The following is a 19,387-nucleotide window of genomic DNA, read 5'->3' on the forward strand; positions in this document are numbered from 1 at the left end:
TTAGGGGTACAGTCTTCTTTAGAGTTTCATCTTCCATTTGATGTAATTTAATCTGCTCGAGCAGGGTTGGTTAAGCCATCAATGCTACCATTATAGTTTCTCCATATGACTTAGTGCCTGGAACGGCACCTATTTCCATGGCGCCGTATAGATTTGCACCCGTGGAGTTGCATGAGTTAAAGATTCAACTCCAAGATCTTTTAGACAAGGGTTTTATTCACCCTAGCACATCGCCTTGGGGAGCGCTGACTCTCTTTGCAAAGAAGAAGGATGGGACATTGCGGTTGTGTATCGATTACTGCAAGTTGAACCGAGTTACCATCAAGAACAAATATCCATTACCTAGAATAGATGACTTGTTTGATCAACTTAGAGGGTGTTGTTGCTTTTCAATGATAAATTTGAGGTCGAGGTATCATCAGTTGAGACAAAACCAAAACTGGGATTCAGTTTAGTAGACTCAGTGCTCAAATTTCAAAACCGAATATGTGTCCCCAATGTGTTGGAACTTAAACAAAAACTGATGGAAGAAGCACATACCTCAAGATTTACAATGCATCCAGGGAGTACTAAAATGTACTGAGATTTGAAGCAAAATTTTTGGTGGCCAAGTATGAAAAAGGAGATCGCAGAGTTCGTCTCTACATGTTTGCAATGTCAGCAAGTAAAAGCGGAGCACCAGAGGCCAGCAGGTTTGTTACAACCCCTTCCAATCCCGGAATGGAAGTGGGAACATTTGACCATGGATTTTGTTGTGGGGTTACCACGGACTCCTCAGGGTATGAATTCAATATGGGTCATTGTAGACCGATTAACTAAGTCTGCTCACTTCCTACCAGTGAAGACTCAGTATAATGCAGATAAACGGGCAGTAATTTATGTGAATGAAATTGTAAGGCTTCATGGTGTTCCGGTCTCAATTGTGTTAGATAGGGATCCAAAGTTTGTTTCCAGATTCTGGCAAAGTCTGCAGGAAGCAATGGGTACAGAATTAAAGTTCAGCACAGCTTTCCACCCTTAGACTGATGGTCAATCTGAGAGAACGATACAGACTCTGGGGGATATGTTCTGAATGTGTGTGCTAGATTTTCAAGAAAGTTGGGAAACCCATCTACCGTTGGTAGAGTATGCGTACAATAATAGTTACCATTCGAGTATTGAAATGGCACCCTATGAAGCTCTGTATGGAAGACCGTGTCGTTCTCCCATGTGTTGGGCTGAAGTTGGAGATAAATCCTTGCTAGGGCCTGAAATTGTTCAGTTGACAACTGACAAGGTTAAAATTATTCGGGAAAGGTTGAAAACTGCTAAAAGTAGGCAGAAAAATTATGCGGATAACCGACAAAGGGATTTGGAATTTGAAGTGGCTAGTCATGTCTTTGTAAAGGTCACTCCGATGAAAGGACATCCAAGATTTGGGAAAAGGGGTAAGTTAACACCCCGATATATTGGGCCCTTTCAAATTTTGGAAAGAGTGGGTCTGGTAGCTTACCGAATTGCCCTTCCGCCAAATATGAGTCAAGTACATAATGTATTTCATGTTTCTATACTTCGAGGATACCTTCCGGATCCGTCACATGTCATTGATTACCACCAAGTTAAGTTGGATGACACGCTAACTTACGAAGAAAAACCAATACGAATTCTAGATCGGTAAATGAAACAATTACGCAATCGAGAAATTCCAATGGTAAAGGTCAAATGGCAAGAACATTACGGCACCGAGGCAACTTGGGAAAAAGAAGAGAAAATGCAACACCAATATCCGCATTTGTTTCCGTCTTAAGGTAAAAACACGTTTGAGGGACCAAACTTTTTAAGGGGGGGAGAGTGTAATAACCCGACCCTCATATGTGATTCCGATATGTGATTCCGATATGTTCTTAGTCCCTTATTCTGTGCTTTCAAATGCTTATTGTGGAACTTTATGAGGAATTAAGGTTAATTAAGTGAATCCTTTGATTTTGGGTACATATCTGTTTAATAAAGAAAACATATGTTACAATTATAACGTTTGAATCAGGAATTGGAAGTTTTAGAGGCCAAATTATCTGAAATTGAGTTTATATTTGGAATCAACGTAATTTTTAAGTAATAATAAGCATTTTTGTGAAAATTCAATTTGGAACGATTAAATTGATTTAATTTTGTCCTATTCACCTTGTATCCATACATAGACATGTTCTTTAAATGTTTGACTTAGACTTAGAGCTCTACAAAACATCCTGAGAGTGACAAAAGAGAAGAAATTGAGAGGAGGAGTTCTTCAAGCTAGGAATTGGGGGCAAATCTAGAAGATTTAGAGCTCCAGGTATGTGATTTTATTTGAAGCACTTGATGATCATGCAAGCTTGGGTGTGTGATTGTTGTGTTGGCAAATTGTGTTTGTTCGAATAGAGATATTATCATGGAATTGGTTTGAGGTTAAGTTAAAGTAGGGAGGAGAAGATCATTCTATCCCCTTAACCATGTATTCCTTATCATTCTACTTCTTATCCCCACATATTTGAACTCATGTATGGCTTTGAATGATTGTGTACATGGTTGGCACTTATTTTAGAAGCAATTCAAAGTGTTTAAATCATGTTATGATATGTGAGGAATTGAAGTATCAATTCATGGTGGAATTAATACATGTTTGACATGTCCTTGTGCATAAATTTTGAACCATGTTATATCATGTAAAAAGCTCATTGCAAGTCTTAGAAAAGCTCACCAAAAGATTGGATTTTTGTATGATTTTCGGACTGGAACAGGACAATCGCCACACGTGCGGCGAATGTTGATTTTTTTGGTTTTGGTTTTGTCTAAAAGGCACGTGCGAGGCACCACTACCGCACGTGTGGGGCCAACTGCCGCACGTGCTGGGCTCACAGCCGCACGTGTGGCTCATGCTGAGAAATATTGTTTGCTCCATTTTGCGTGCTGAACCCTCAGATATTTTTAGAATTTGTATTTTATGCCTATTAATGTGTATAAAATTCGTGTGAGTTGAATGACCCCAGAAATGATTCAACAAAGGAAATGCACTAATTAACAAGTGATGAATGTATGCAGGACACACTCCGGGAGGAACTAGCACGTCATCCCAACACTGTGAGTAGTAGTATTACAGCTAATGTTTTGCTATTAGCATTTTGTTAATTCCGTAAATTATGTAATTGTGTGTGAATAATTCAAAGAATGAGAACAATGAATGGAAAGGATGTAACTATTTGCATATGACTATGGAATTTTGTAAGACATTGAACTCAGCTTGCTTTGAAGATATTTGGGCCGATGGCCATTCTGTTTAATTTGTTGTGGTATGAAACAAAGTGCTACACGGAACTAAGTGCTACGATGTGAGACACCTCTAGAATCCATGTGAGACACCTCTTGGGTTCCTACAACACGTTTAAGGGCTTAATGCCAATATACTCAAGGGCTCAATGCCAACATGTTTAAGGGCTTAATGCCAATACGTTCAAGGGCTTATTGCCACTCTGTTCAATGGCTTAACGCCATTATGCTTCAAGATTAGGCCCAAGGCCATTTTAAAATTAGTACAGAATCAGATTAGACATGTAATCTTTACATTTATGGACGTATTGATTTGTGTTATGATTTAAGTTAAGCATCAAATTATAAAAGTATTACTATTCACTGAGCCTAGCTCACCCTGTGTTATGTCTGTTCCTGTAGGTAACCAACCAAGTGGTCAGTCCTAAGCCATGATGCTCATCCACTTTTGTCAACTTTTATGCATCCAGGCCCTAGATGAAGCCACTCATATTTTTGTGAAGTTTTCGCGAACTTTTGGCATTGTACTCTAGTCAGTGCTCTAAGTTGAAATGTATATAATACCTTCTTCCACAATATTTTTGTTATACGCCCAATCATAGGGTCGGGCCTGTATATATGTTTGTATAGCCGATGCTCAGGTGTATGTTTTGGATTTTATTTGCCTGTTATGATGTTTTTGATCCTGGCATAGTAATAGTAGCTCAATGGAGTTTGTTTCTATTATATTGTGATTTAATGCTTCCGTTAAGGCCCCGTATGTTATGTATATCAAGTTAATTGTCCGTTTCTGAATAGATCATGCCCAAACTTTTAGGGGCGAGTTTGGGGTGTGATAGAGTGAGTGAGGGTAAAGATGGAAGATTGTGGGTGGGGTGTGTGAGTAAGGGTAGACATGGAAAGTTGTGGTGTGTATTGAGCAAATTGTTTATTTATCAATTTATTAAAAGTGTGCCTTAAGTAGTGGTGTGCCTTGAGATGAAAAGTGGTGTGTAAATAGAGGCACCCGGCTTCTTGGTCTGATCTTTGCCCCTGAGGTAATTCCATCTCAGACCATCATAATAATCATTATATATCAGGTTTTTTGTGTGATTTTTTTGTCCTGATCTCACACAATTTGTTCTTACTCTTTCTGATTCAAGTTTCTCAATCTTCTATAAACATTGTAATTCTTGAATAATCTGTATTACGTTTGTATTTTATTTATTTATTTATTTATTTTATTATGCTTTATGTTCTGTTTGGGATTTCATTTCAACAAAATTATTGCAGAGAAACCCAATACCAATATGGGCTTGAATATGAATATCATGAGTGAAATGATGATCATCGATCAAATGCATGTCAAAGATTCAATTTTTAGTCTTGTGAAATAGTTTATAGACTGCTTGAGATTTCTGTTGTCAATTGCATATTTTTTATCTTCTTTTTTTGTTTATGTAGTTTTAGTTTGGTGGAATGTTCTAGAAAGTTTCAATTAGGCTAATTCAATTACCAATCTGATGGTTTACTCTAATATGGAATCTCAAGGGAACTAATGCTATATTTGATTCACTGGAATGAGATAGAATTGAATAGAATGGTTATTCTTGAAACTCTATGGGATGATCTTTACCATGATGAATGATGATTCCATTTGCATGTTATTTATTTATTTATTTATTTGTTTGTTTGTTTGCAATGTTTATTCTCAACCAAACATGAAATAAATATTTTGATGAAATAATTATTCCATTCCACTTCATCCTCAGGAACCAATCACTGTATGGTCTAATTTAGACAGTTTTATTGAGGTTAAGTTGTGAGTTTGCATGTGCTCTTGTATTTTCAAAAGGAGATTTGCTTGGTAGCTCAAATTTGGCTCAAGTGATGTGGCTTGATGATGTGGAAAAAAGAAGGAATTTTTTTTTTGTTAAGGTACTAAACCTAATTGTTCTTGATAATATGCAATTCTTGAGATATTTTATCAATTCTTTTTCTGGTAAATTTTATATCTTTAGCAACACTAGTATTTAGTAGATTTTGTAGAAATCCATGACGTTGGTGACAGTTTGCGATTAATATTAGTACTTGATTATAGTCTAGCAACAAGTCTTGGATATAGAAATGGTGATAGAAGCTCATAGAAAGGAAATTTTTTTAGATGTTTCGATTTTAGGCCCACTATGCTTCCAAAATAAGAACAGTATCTAAAGATTTTGACTGTCACCTGAATGTAGTCGGCGTAGCACTCTGGCGTTGGTAAGCTTCTAGTTTATAGAGTTGGCTAACCTCAACCTTTCCTTTCTTAGATTAGGCTCAGCACAGATCTGTTTCGTTTTCTACCTCAGACTGTAACTTCAAAAACTGCTTCTTTGGTTATGCAAGAGACCTAAGATCAATAACTCGACATATAGTAGTAACACACTAAAAATGAAAGACTTTTTTATTTATTGAACAAAAATTTACAAGGAAAGGGGTGTCTGTAGACTGTTGGATTGCTAGAGTATTGTTTACTTTAAGAAGGCCTGAGACCCAAACTTCTTTCTTAGTTTCAAGTATATGCTCAATCATTTGTCCCATTTTTCTCTTCCCCAAGGCCTTTATATAGGCACCTTGTGGACCTCAAAGTTTGGATTTAAACCAGCTCATATAATATTTTATATTTTATTGTTACTAGAAGACAAACAAGAGACAAACAAGTAGGTGGCATGACTATATGCTAATTTATTTATGAACAAGAGACACCTGGTGGGGTAGTCACATGGAAGTGTAGTTTTCAGCCCATGATTTTGCCAAACTGCCCATGGTTTTGTCAATCCATTGCATTATCTTGATTCCACACCCCTTCATCACCCATGATATTACTAAGATCATAGTTCTTATCATATTCTTCAAACATCTCATCCCATCCTTCTAGATCTTGTTCCATCAGATATTTCTCCAAAATTTTACATCCTTTTTCAGATAAATATGTCCCTGATTCTACTTGTTCCAAATAATCATATACTGATTCATAAGGTAGTCCTAGAATAATTAATTTTTCTGCCAAGGATGGTGTTATTGTAAACGTAGTTCTTCTATAATGAACTAATTTGAATCCAACCTTTGCTAATTCTGTAGTTTCGTGAGATATTAGGAAAAATCCTCTCTCCCTTACTTCTGTTAGATCTAAGATAAAATGTAACGACCCCAAAATGTGTATAAGGAATTATCTTTATTTACCTATAGGTTAATGTGCTTTAATGTGATTATATCTATTGAATTGAAGCATTATCTGTTGAGTTACAAATTTAAAATTGAAAACTGCCGACCATTATGGGTTCAGAAATCAAAATTGAGTACTTGCATATGTTACTGGGAATTTTTAGAGCTATTTGGGAAAATTAATTGGACATTTATTTCGTCTGATTCGTTAAAGTATGTTTGGGTGGTTAATTTGGCACTGCAAATTGAAGGCCTTAGAGGCTTCAGAAACCAGAATGGACTATATATTTATGATCAGCATAATTTTTAGAGTCATCTGGGAAGTTTAATTGAAAATCGATTTCGTACGATTCGTAAGGGCGTGTTTGGCCCTCCCTGTTTGTGTTAAGCTTATTTGTGTGCTATATATATAAAGATATGTCATATGAGTTGTAGAACTTATCATTTTGGAGTAAAAAACAAATATCTGACGGAGAGAATCGAGAGAAAGAGAGGGCAAAGGTGAGGGGAAGCTTCTCCAAGAGAGAGAGAGCTCACCATTTATGGAAGCTTGAAGATAAACTTAAAGAGATTGAAGAGGGAGGAAGATCAACCATAAAGCTTGGGAAAATTGAAGAGATTAAGGGGAAAAGCAAGGATTTGAATTAAGGTATGTGACTTTAGCCATTATCTTTGTAGATAAATCATCTATTACATGAAATCAAGGGTTAACTTGGAAGTTTAATATGTAAATAAACAAGTGTGTTGGGTTATGAATGGATTAGGTTGAATTCAAGGAATTGAACCTTGATTTCCTTAAATTTGTTTGAGTTGAGTTCAATCTTAAGGATGATTCATGGAATAACAAGGTTTGATGTGAGAATCACTTATGTGTAAGATATATTTACATGATTTGAGCACATATTATGGAAGTTTGAATATATATAGCAAAGATGAGACTTGAAGTTTTAACTTTAAGCAAGATTGATGTAATTAAGATGAAATTCTATTTGAATAATGTTAGTTTGTCATGTTTTGGAAGGAATTCTACATGTTTTTGAGTGATTAGAATTGAAACCAAGCTTAGAAATGGAAAGAACAAGGGTTAGTGCAACCAACATTTTCGGACTACAAAAATTGACCCAGAGCCATACGTGCGGCGGGTCTTCCCACACGTGCGGCAGTCCCCTCTAGCACCAAAAATTGATTCGGCTAAAAAAGCACCTTGTCTCGCACGTGCGGCTCAATTCCTGCACATGCAGCCCTGTTTCCCGCATGTGTGGGATAGCTCTGTTCAGCCAACTTCGAATAAGCATATCTGTTGCATCTGGACTCCGTTTTGAGTGATTCTTGAACCTAAATTCAAACCCCAGAAGTCTAGTTTCCAATGGTGGTGGTCTCACTCCAAAATTCTAAGTACAAATAGACATGCCCAAAATAGTGATGACTGCTCACTTTCTGTCTACCAGTTTTATACAATCCTTTCTTCTAAACTATTTTCCTATTGATTCCTCCTATTTTTTGAGACATGGATTATGACCTATTGAGGACGAATGAGTTTAGAACCACCATGACTGATTGATTAAAGAGCAAGAAAGAGATTGAGTATATTCTCATAGTATACCATGTACGTTGTGTTTGTAGGTCAAGACGAGGACATCGTCCCACTGCTACCGAAGCCCATCACTGTGAGTAATAGTACTGTAGTAATATGTGTAATTGCTGCTAAATGTTACCATTAGCATATCGTTATTCATGAATGAACTATGTTCTCACATAAGGAACAATTAGAAAGTATGTGTGATATTGGATAAGAAAATTTTGTGGACCAGAGGTCGTTCTGTTTTGTTATTGCTGGGCCCGAGGCCGTTCAGATATAAGTTACATCTTGTCAGCAATTCTAAGGCTAAGGGAGGTGATGACATGTCGATGTCTCACCGACCCTAATACGATTCGAATTGATTATGATTCGTGGCTACAGGCCAAGGGAGGTAGCGTACATGTCGATGTTCTACCTACCCTCGAATGTGTGGACAACTGTCGAAATGTGGGCCTGAGACCATTCTGTATAACATGTTGGGCCTAAGGTTGTTCTGCATAATATTGGGCCAAAGGCCATTTTGTACATATAGTGGGCTCAAGGTCGTTATGAAAATGTTTACGAAACAAGATCGAACATGAGACTTATGTGTTTATATGCGCTGTAATTCATGTTTATCCATTTGAATTTTCTACGTACTATTATTCACTAAGCTTTGCTCCCTCCGTTTTATGTATATTTCTGTAGATGAGCCATCAGGGATTGACACTAGGATTGTATTGAGGTCTACCCGTCTGCCAAGCCACCTGGGGTACGCCTCCGTGTTGAGGCCATAATTTTGATTACTGGAAGTTATGTAATTTATGGAGTCTTATATAAGTGTGTGTGTGAGATCTGTATAATTCTGTGATTATTGAAAATATGGAGACGTAATTAAAGAATTACATTACTCTAAATTTTCATATATGCACAAGCTCAATGGGCATTTTATTTATGTTGATATTGCTTCCGCTTAAGGCCCCGTATTTAGATGAATATTGTTTTAAAATTCTGTTTTGAGGCCTAAGTACAGGCCGGTCATGGACCAAACTTTTAAGGGCGGGTTTGGGTCGTGACATAAAAGGTTTGTCCCAATCTTTGAACCAATCATATTTGTAGGGGATTACGTCTTTCTTGTCTTTGACTTTTATAAAATAATGAGCCACATTTAGACGTTCATTCTTTACCTCTATTTGGGTAGTTGTAAATGTGATGGGTGCCATGCTTGGATATTCTTCAGGGACTTTATAAATTATTCTGAACATGAATTGTTGGAACTTGGTGAGCAGAGTGAACATAGTACTCTGTGGGTGAGATGGAACGTGGAATGTATTGATTATTCCCAATTTCCACATTTGAACCAAAGGATCTTTTGCGTTGATGATGTTCTCTGGATCAAATGAAACTTTTAACATTCTATAACTGTACAAGGCAGTTTGTCCGTTGAAGTAGCACCATTGAATTCCCAGATAAGTGACGCATTCTTTATACCATTTCAGAAATAACTTAATAAACGTACATCTTTTTATTTTATCTTGGATGTCAGTAGGGAGTTGCAGAATCGAATATAATGCTTCTAATCTTAAAAAGGTTTTTGTTATCAAATGGGTTGTTCTAATAATCTCATTCACAGAACGGCTATGCGATCCCGGTTTTCCCTTCCTTGTTTATTGTATTTCAGACTCGGGTCCGTGGATGTTTGTTGTTGTCTTATTCTCTTTTCCATCCTTTACTCTTTGTATTTAAGTTTTGGGTTGTGGTGGGCAGGTTTGAAACAGGTTGTTTGTGTTTAGAAACCAAGAGTTGGTGCCCAGATTTTGGCCTTCACGCTCGAGCGGGGCTTTTCATGCTTGAGCGAGACCTTTGGCATTTGCTCCTCCGCTCGAGCAGGCATTTTGACGCTCGAGCGTGATTGTTCAACCCTCAGTACTTTTCTCTGCAGGTCATCGGACGCTCAAGCGTCCACTTTTACGCTCGAGCAGGGACCTTCGTCTGTAGAACTTCTAGAAGTGCGCATTCGACGCTCGAGCGTCGCTTTTCACGCTCGAGCGAGAGTCTGTGTCTAACGCTCGAGCGGGGCGTTCCACGCTCGAGCGGACTGCTCCGAAATTTGAGGTAGGGATAACTACTTATATTTATGGTCTTTGACATAAACATGCAGTCATTTTGATTTAATGTTGAAGTTGGGAAATTTTGGATGTTAGGGTTTCAAAATGTATAAAGAGGGGTTTTGTCCTTTTGACCCATACATGTGTATTTTGTGTCTTAAAAAGAGGTTATTTATGTTTATTGATGATATTTGGCCTTTGAGTCAATGTTGAGAAAAGGGAGAGAAAAGCCCTAATTTATTATGACGAATGAATTTGTGTAATTAATTCGGGAAGGTTATGGGAATATGAAATTGAGTTGGAAATAATGAAATTGGGTAACTATGAGATTTAATAATGGAGTTGGATTAATTAATCACTCACCTTTGAAATTGTAGATAATTTATCTATTTGATAATTCATTATATGTTTAGAAATAATTGTCTTGGGCTACCAGTGGAGGATAGTCTTGATTGTTGTAGACACTGCATGATGATTAGGTGAATTATAACTAATCAATTGAGTATGTCATTGAATATGACAGAAGGAATAATACATTGTATATGTATGTTGTTTGGGAGAAGATAGGGGATGTACTCCACGGTTTGGGAGGAGATAGGGGATGTACTCCATTGTTTGGGAGGAGATAGGGGATGGACTCCTAAACTGGATTTGGGAGGATATACAGGATGGACTCCAGTGATAACTAAGTTGGCCAGAGTGTCCAGGGTGAAAGTCCCGAAATCCTAATTGCGTTTGCATAACGCAGATGAATTGAAGTATTGAAATGATCCTAATATGAGTTGTAGTCTCATTTGAAATTAAATTGTTGAAGCGTTATCGATATAAGTTGGAGACTCATTATAAACTATCTAGATGAATTAAAAACCATATCTTTGAATTGGTTTGGGTAATGGAATGGAAAGAGATATATATGTTTGTTTGTATGAGTTAAACATTGATCAAATGCTAATGTTTTGGTTATTGCTCATATTATGTTTAGCATATCTCTACTGGGCGTTGGCTCACCCTATATGGGACACAATTTTCAGGTTTAGGTATTATGCTGCCTCCGAGGTCTTATGTCATGTCCCACTTTTTAATACTCGAAGTATTACAAAATTCATTAACTTAATTCCATTTCAGAGATAACATGTGGAAATAAACTCATATATTCAACTCATAGAAGTGAATAACAACACTCTTATTTGTATGCAATATAAATACAACATGAGCATGCTAAATAAATTACCCTTGGGCTTACAGCATTAAAGAGTCAAGAAGAAGGGTGTAACCCTTTTACATATATGGCATTCCGCCAACATAAAAGAGGCCCCATGGCCAACAATTAAGAAGATCCAAATCTTGTAGCACATCCTGCTCAACACCTGAAAAAGATTCAACAATGTGGGATGAACATATAGTCCAGTAGGGATCTCAACATGGCCCTCAACAATAACAACTTACAGATAGCTATGATCATGAATGCCCAATCTCATACTAGAATAGTAATGTAACAGTTTATACAAAATATACATAAGTATGAACTTTCTCGAAAACAGCCATTTCATTCAACGCGATAAGCGATTCATCTTTCTTTTTTCTTTCATTAACCCCAATCTTTCAAAACATTAACAATTACTTAGGAAATAATCTCACTAAGCCCATTACTCTCTTCCATTTTCCATACATATTTTTATTTTTATTTTTAAATGTTCGATCTCCTTCACACTTTCCAAATGACAAAATGACATTTTGGTTCGTTCCCAACACAATCATAACTATACATGCATACCTTTATAAAAAGGGAGATAACAACTCACTAACATGTATATAATCAACCAATGAGGTAACTTGGCCCTCCGAAACTGTAACCAACCAAATCCATGATATCCTCAGATACAATGGAACAACAACAACAAAACTTTGCTCTACCAGCTATGTGCGTAGTAAGCCAAAGATACACCTCTCACAACAACATACCAGTTTACCAGGCGCTAGCTGGAAGGGTGTGGTGCCTTAGATTCTCAGCGCAGTCAGTTCTCCAGGCGCTAGCTGGAAGGTCACGGTACCTCTGATTTTTAGCGCAAGGTATAACACCACCAACCAAAATACAACAGGGCATAACTAACATGTATAACACATATACATAAACCATCAAGATACAAGCAATGTGTTAAAGTATATGAACACATAATTAATTCCCCCCGAGCAAGTATACATATATAATGTATCTCAGCACTTCCTCACATACAATGTTCAATCAACAATGGTATAATGCATACACGACAATTCAACACAACCATGTCGTCCTCCGCCGATGACCAAGGACAAAACCTCTAGATGCAAGTATTTAGTACATCTATTAAAGACTCAATTACTATGAGACCACAAACCCAACAACAACACTAACACGGTAGTTAAAGATACAACCCCCACGTGTGTGTATTTAACACTCAAGAAACAACAATCCAATTTTCATACTTATATCAAAGATACTTTTCTCATTTCACAAAACAAATTCCATTTCCTTTTGTTTTCACAAAACCAACTCCATCCCTTTTGTTTCCAGAAAAACCAATTCCATTCCTTTTGTTTTACAAAACCAATTCCGTTGATAATAAAGCCATAACTCACATTAGTCCACTACATTCATTTCAAAACCATTCCAAAGCCAAAGTTAACACCTTAGGCATTAACACCTTCACCCAACTCACATTAACAATAGAGATTTACAACATAGGTTAACTACCCTCCATTTTAATTTACCAAATCAAAATATAATTTAGGGTTTTTTCTTCTTTCAACAATAACATGCTAATTTTACTCTCTAATTAGTCCAAACCACAGTCAATGATAACAAAACCATTCTCAAACAACCAACCCTAGGTTCCCCTCATGATTTTCAAACAAATCCAACACGGATATGATTTTCATGCAATACAAAACTACTACATGTCTATCTATAGACGGAGTATTGAAGAAGAACAAAGAAATCCCTACCTCAAATGGAGAGACCAAATGGAGAAGATGAAGGATTTGGAATGTGCTCCAAACCCAATAATTTTCGAATCAAAATGAAGAGCAAGCCATCCCTTCCTCTTCATCCCTTATGAAAATGCTTACTCTCACTATAAACACTCTTAATCTAAACTCAAAATCTAAAAAACAAATGGAGAGAGATATGGGAAGAATCATAGAAGTTGAGAGGTGAGCTCAATTTATAGGCAACCTTGATGTAGTTGGTATTGAAATGTTGTTATTAAAGCCCATTAATTGGAAAATGAAAGGACAAGTTAGAATTAAATGAACACTAATTGAAATTAAATGAACACTAGTTGGAATATGAATGGACAAGTTTGTCATAAAATCCCACTAATGGAATATGAATGGATCACTAGTTGGAAAATGAATGAACCATTATGAAAATTTAATAGACACTAGTTGGAATTAAATGGACATCAACCCTTGGTTTCCAAACACAACCAACCTGTTTCAAATCTTCCCAACATGACCCAAGACTCATATACAAAGAGTAAAGGACAGAAACGGGAATAAGACAACAATACATCCTCGGAACTGAGTCCGAAATACAATTAAACAATGAAGGGAAAACCGGGATCGCTATATCTTAGCTTGGATGGTTTTGGGAGTTGAAGACTCTTTTGGTTGTTGTATTATTTTGGTGATATATGTAAATTCAAGCCAAGGGCTTATTTGTGTAGAGAGTTAGAACTCTTCTTTTGTTGTAACCAAGTGTTGACTTGGAAAGTTGTAAGCCTACAGGGCATTTTCTTTTGTTGTCAACATGTATTACTTTTTGTAAGAATACTCTGATGAATGGAAATATCCTTTATGCTGTTGTCTATGAATATCATGAATGTTGGGTTTGTATGTATCATTTTGAGGGCACTACAACGGCTCTTTCCTGCATCCTGTATTCTTTTGATAATTTCAGTACTATCTTGTGTCACCAAGTCCAACACTTCTTGAGTTTTTGCCAAGAGTGTTTCCTTCTCTGGCGATGTAAGTCTTGTGGATGCAATCTGCAAGTTCTCAAGTTAGAGTACCTGTTAAACTATTTTTATTACCATTAATATGTTCTATGTCAAAAGTAAATTGTCTTAACCAGAGTCGTCATCGTAAAAGCCTCCCTTGCGACCGCATGTTAGATAAATTCTTATTTATGAAACCTAGTAAGACTTTACAATTAGTTCTTATTAAAAATAGTTTTGGTGCCAAAAATATTTTAAAAATTTCTATTCCTTTTACTATGGCTAATAATTCTCTTTCCATGGTGGAATAATTACATTCAGATTGATTGAAACTTCCACTACAATATCTACATAATTGATTATTTTCTTTTATTTTTGAAACTGCGCTCCAGTGATTGTTACTTGCATAAATTTCTAGTACTAGCTCATCATTTTCATTAGGAAGAGCTAGGGTAGGTAAATCTTTACATTTTTCTTTTAAGAATTTTACTAAAGTGAAGTCAGTTGAGTTCCAAGTCCAACTCTCATCCTTTTTTAGTTTCTTTTATAAAGGTTTCTTGTTTTGGCTAAGTTTCTTATAAAATCTGAGGCATATGTTAAGCATCCTAAAAATCTTTGTAACTGTTTTCTTTCCGTGATTTGATCAGGAAATTTATTAATTTTCTCGAGAACATGACTTTGCATTTTTATTGTTCCTCCTTTGATTTCAAGTCCTAAAAATTCTATTTTCTTTTGTGCATACACGCATTTCTTTTCACCTAATACTATTCCATGTTTTTTTACATCTTTCTGTTATTATTTTAATATCTATTCTATGTTGTTCTATGAATCTAGAAAAAAATATATATATCATTTATACAAGACAAATATTATTCAATTCTTTAAAGATGTTATCCATTCTTCTTTGAAATATTTAAGGTGCATTTTTTAACCCAAATGGCATTACAAGCCATTCATAATGTCCTTGTGGTGCACAAAAGGTTGGCAGTGGAATGCTGTCTTTATCCATTTTTGTTTGCCAGTATCCACTTTTGCAATCCATTTTGGAGAACCAGGAGGCACCCTATATTTTGTTAAAAAGGACTTGCTTATTTGGAATAAAATAACCATTTCTTTTAGTATTATCATTTAATTTTTTGTAATTTATTACCATTCTACCCTTTCTTCTTTTAATCTCAACATGATTCCTGACCATAAATTGTGGACTACTATGTGGAATTTTACTATCTCTAATTAATCCTTTTCATTTGAGATCTTCTATTTCTTTTTTGAATTCTTCTATATCATTATAAGTATATACCATTTGTTTTGCTCTAATTATTTTATTAGGATCGATTAAGTCTATTTTAGCTATACTTTTATCTTTAGGCCAAAATTTTAACGAATCTTCACTATATAAATTTTTGCATCTTTGTTGTTGTTCTATTTGAATTTCTTCTTGAATACTAATTTCTTTAATACTTAGTGCAGTTTCGCACCCAGTTGGAGAGATTACCTCTTCACCATGCTTGTTGCGTACGAAATCAATATTGTGATGTGTAATAGCCGCTTTTAGTTTTAAGACTTCAACTAGCTTATTGTTATTTGTAAATATAACAAAGTGTAACGTTTGCGTACAAGGGCTATATAATCTTTGAAAATTATTACCTATAATTACATCATGTGATGGTTGTGGGTTGCCCCAAGTTTAGGAATGATAAAGGTAACTGAATTAATTTCGATAACTAAATTTTCTATAGCATCATTATGTATCATCGTGCTATTGTTAGCTATTCGAACTATTCATGATGGATTTTGTTTTTTCCACATATATTTGGGAATGAGTTTCCTTTTCCCAAAACATACTGAGCATCCACTATCTAAATAAGCACATAGTTCGTAAGTACTAAATCCTTCATTTGTGTATTTTTATTAGTACATATATACTAGTAACATTAGTGTATGATAATGACATTTTATTTTCTTCATTCTTTTTGCTATACCGTTTTACAAATGTATCGTATTCTTTTTGTGTCTCGTTTTCATTGTCTTTTGTCCATGCCAGAAGATTCTCCTCATCTTCATATACTGGCACACTAGTAGTTCTATATCCTATTATTCTTTTGTTAACTGAACTCCTTCTAGATTCTATACTAGAATTATCTATAGACTGTCTTCTTGACAATATGCCTATGTTATCTATTTCTTTATTATTTTCTGTTGTGCTGGGAGTTTCTATTTTAATATTTTTGATACTGTCAATTTTGATTATATTTTAATCTTTTTGTAATATTTTTAGGATTATTGAAACTTGCTATCCATCGATTATCTAACTTGATTTCATTAGGATTTATTCTTTTAGGTGTAATTCTATCTATTGGTATTCCATTAGTAGGGTCAAATTTGTCTGCTTCTATAATTTTATGCTGCATTTTAGGATCTATGGTATTATCTAACTTATATATTATTTTCCAAAATATTCTTAATGGATAGGTGGTTTCATGCATATATATCCCTACGGTTTTTATTTTAAGAGTTAAAAAATTATTTATGAATCCATCTTTTAAGCTAATATAATATCCTAGTCTGCAATTAAAACATACACATAGATTATTTTGTATTTCGCTGATTATGGACCTTTCAAAATTTCGTTGTCTAATATCACACAAAAATACATATATATATATATATATATCTTGTCCTTTGTCAAAGAACGGTGTAATTTGTATTTGTACACTCCCTATATGCATATATATATATTTATTATCTTTATTATTTTTTAATATATTTTCATAATTTATTAAATTTATTTCTCCTACCTCATATTCACAATCCTTAATTTCAATATCTCCTTCCATTCTTTCACATATATATTTACTTTTTAATTTGAAAATTGATTTCTGATATATTTCGCCTTTTCATATTATTGGTAATATCCAATCTTTTTCTATTTCTTTTTCTTGAAAATTATCTATGACAAATTGTTCTCCTCTCAAATTTTCTATACTTATTTCTTCTGTCATCATAAAATTTAACTCTTCCTTGGTGTCGCTGTAGTCTTCGTCTTCTATTTTTATTTCTTCTTCAATTAATTCTATTATTCCTTTATCATTTCCTAAAGCTAATTCTAAAGCTTCTTCTTCCTCTAATTCCACATAATTTAGACTTCCTAAGGCTTCTATTATTTTATTTTTTTTTAATTTCGGCATTAATTAGCAAAGTGGCCTATTTCTCCACATGCTCAACATTTACAGGTCTTTTTTCCTTCTAGACAACAATTATTTTTTTCTAAAAAATCATCTTTTGTTGAAATTATAGGGCTTTTTTTTATAATATTTTCTTTTGTATTTTTCTTCTCTTTGCTTATTAAAACTGTGACGGCTGGTTCTGTTTTTCCCTTTTTCTTTCTTTCTTTCTCCGCTTTGTTGTCTTTTTTATTTTCATTGGATTTGAAACGTCCGGAAATGGTTCTCTCGATTAGAGTTCTAGTTCTTATTTCGTTTGGTGTTGAATTTCGGTTGTTCCGGAGGATGCTCGGACGAGCCCGGGGTGCTTGGGGTGCCCGGGAGCGATGTGGGAATTTTGGGCTACCGGGCCAGGGATGCACGTGCGGGGCCCTAGGCCGCACATGCGGAGTTAGGCCGCACGAGCGGCGGGAGGGGCCGCTCGAGCTGTGGAGGTTGACACCTAGATTTTTGCATTCTGAAATCGACGCACGAGTGGGGGAAGTGGGCCGCACGAGCAGTGGAGGTGGGCCGCTCGAGCGGTGGGGAAGGCCGCATGAGCGGCCGACTAGGCAGTCCGAAACTCTATTTTTTGTATCTTTTTGGTTCGAATGTATCTCTCATTTTGGTCATCTCTCTCTCACTCTAAACCCTATTTTTCTTCCCATTCTCTCTAGAAAACTCCCCCAAACACCTAAAACACTTAGATTCTTGCAAATCTTGAGTCAAGATCATTATCATCTTCCTCTAATGGGGCAGAAATCAAAGCTCACCCTCTCATCTTTGAAGTTAGGATTTCATCTCTTCTCTCTTCATCAAGCTTGAGGTAGGGTTTCCTTTGAGTTATATGTATGTTTATGCAAGTTTTGATTGATTTTTGTGAGCTCCTCCATGTATTTCGAAAATGGGGATTAGGGCTCAAGAGATTGTTGATTTTGTTTGAAGAAAAACTCATTCTACTTCTTTTTAAAAAGATTTTGTGAAATGTTGAGCCATATGGGTAGAGATTAAAGTATGTAGTGTGATTTTGAAATGATGATGAGGTAATGTGTGGATTTTGGTGAAAACCTAGAAAATTTGGGGGTTTTCTTGAATGAAAGGGGATGAAGGATCATATTGTATGAATATGTATAGATATATATGTTTATATACAAAGTTTATGGGTGTATTGTTATAAACTATAGTAGATGAAAAGAATGAGAAACGTGTGATGTTATGTAGATGATTATATGTGTATTTATTTTTCCATCGATGAAGACATTCTTAACATATGGAAGGCTTTGGAACAAGGGGGTGATATCCCTACATAGCTATGATTTGAAATGATTAAAGTGTTGTAATAGCATGAAGCGTACTTTAGTGTTGCACATGGGTATTTGATAGTAAATGCTTGGCATTGATGGAATGGCATTGGAGGAAGGTAAATGAAGAAAAACTATGAGATATCAATTGTTGCATCATATCCTCATTTAAATTTTGTCATTACTATACATCTTGACATAAGTTGGAAAACATTTACATTGAGAAAGGTTGTATTATAATGAGAACTATGGTTATTTTTAAGGGGTAAATACGTTAGTAAGTCCGGTTAGGCGGTGTAGATGAGATTGATAAGTTGGCCTGAGTGTCCAGGGTGAAAGACCAAAAACACGCGCGGAAGAGGCACCATTTCCCTTCCGGTTAGCAACTGTTAAAGTGGTGTATTGGTAGAGCTTGTAGAGCCTACTTGCAGACACCAACCTAGGGATTACCAGTGTCATATTTACCGCCCTCTTATGATTTAAAAATTGGAAGTTTGGAAATTGATAAGATTGTAAAATGTTTATTAAAAACATGGTGAATTCCAAGAAAAGCATGACATGAAATTATCTTGAATTGGCATGGCATAGCATTTGCATTTACATTAAATGTGGGGAATCTTGCATAAATGTATATACTTTGTTAAGGTTACTCTACTGGGCTTTATGCTCACCCCTATGAGTTTTGGTGCAGGTAAAGATGTGGTGATCCTGCTGAATTGAGTCCGTGGATATATTTTAGAAGAGTAGTTTCCTCTTTTTTATTTTGTTGTGAACT

Source organism: Camellia sinensis, chromosome 2 (assembly GCF_055761805.1).
Source record: "Camellia sinensis isolate YWXY chromosome 2, ASM5576180v1, whole genome shotgun sequence".
Classification (NCBI taxonomy): domain Eukaryota; kingdom Viridiplantae; phylum Streptophyta; class Magnoliopsida; order Ericales; family Theaceae; genus Camellia; species Camellia sinensis.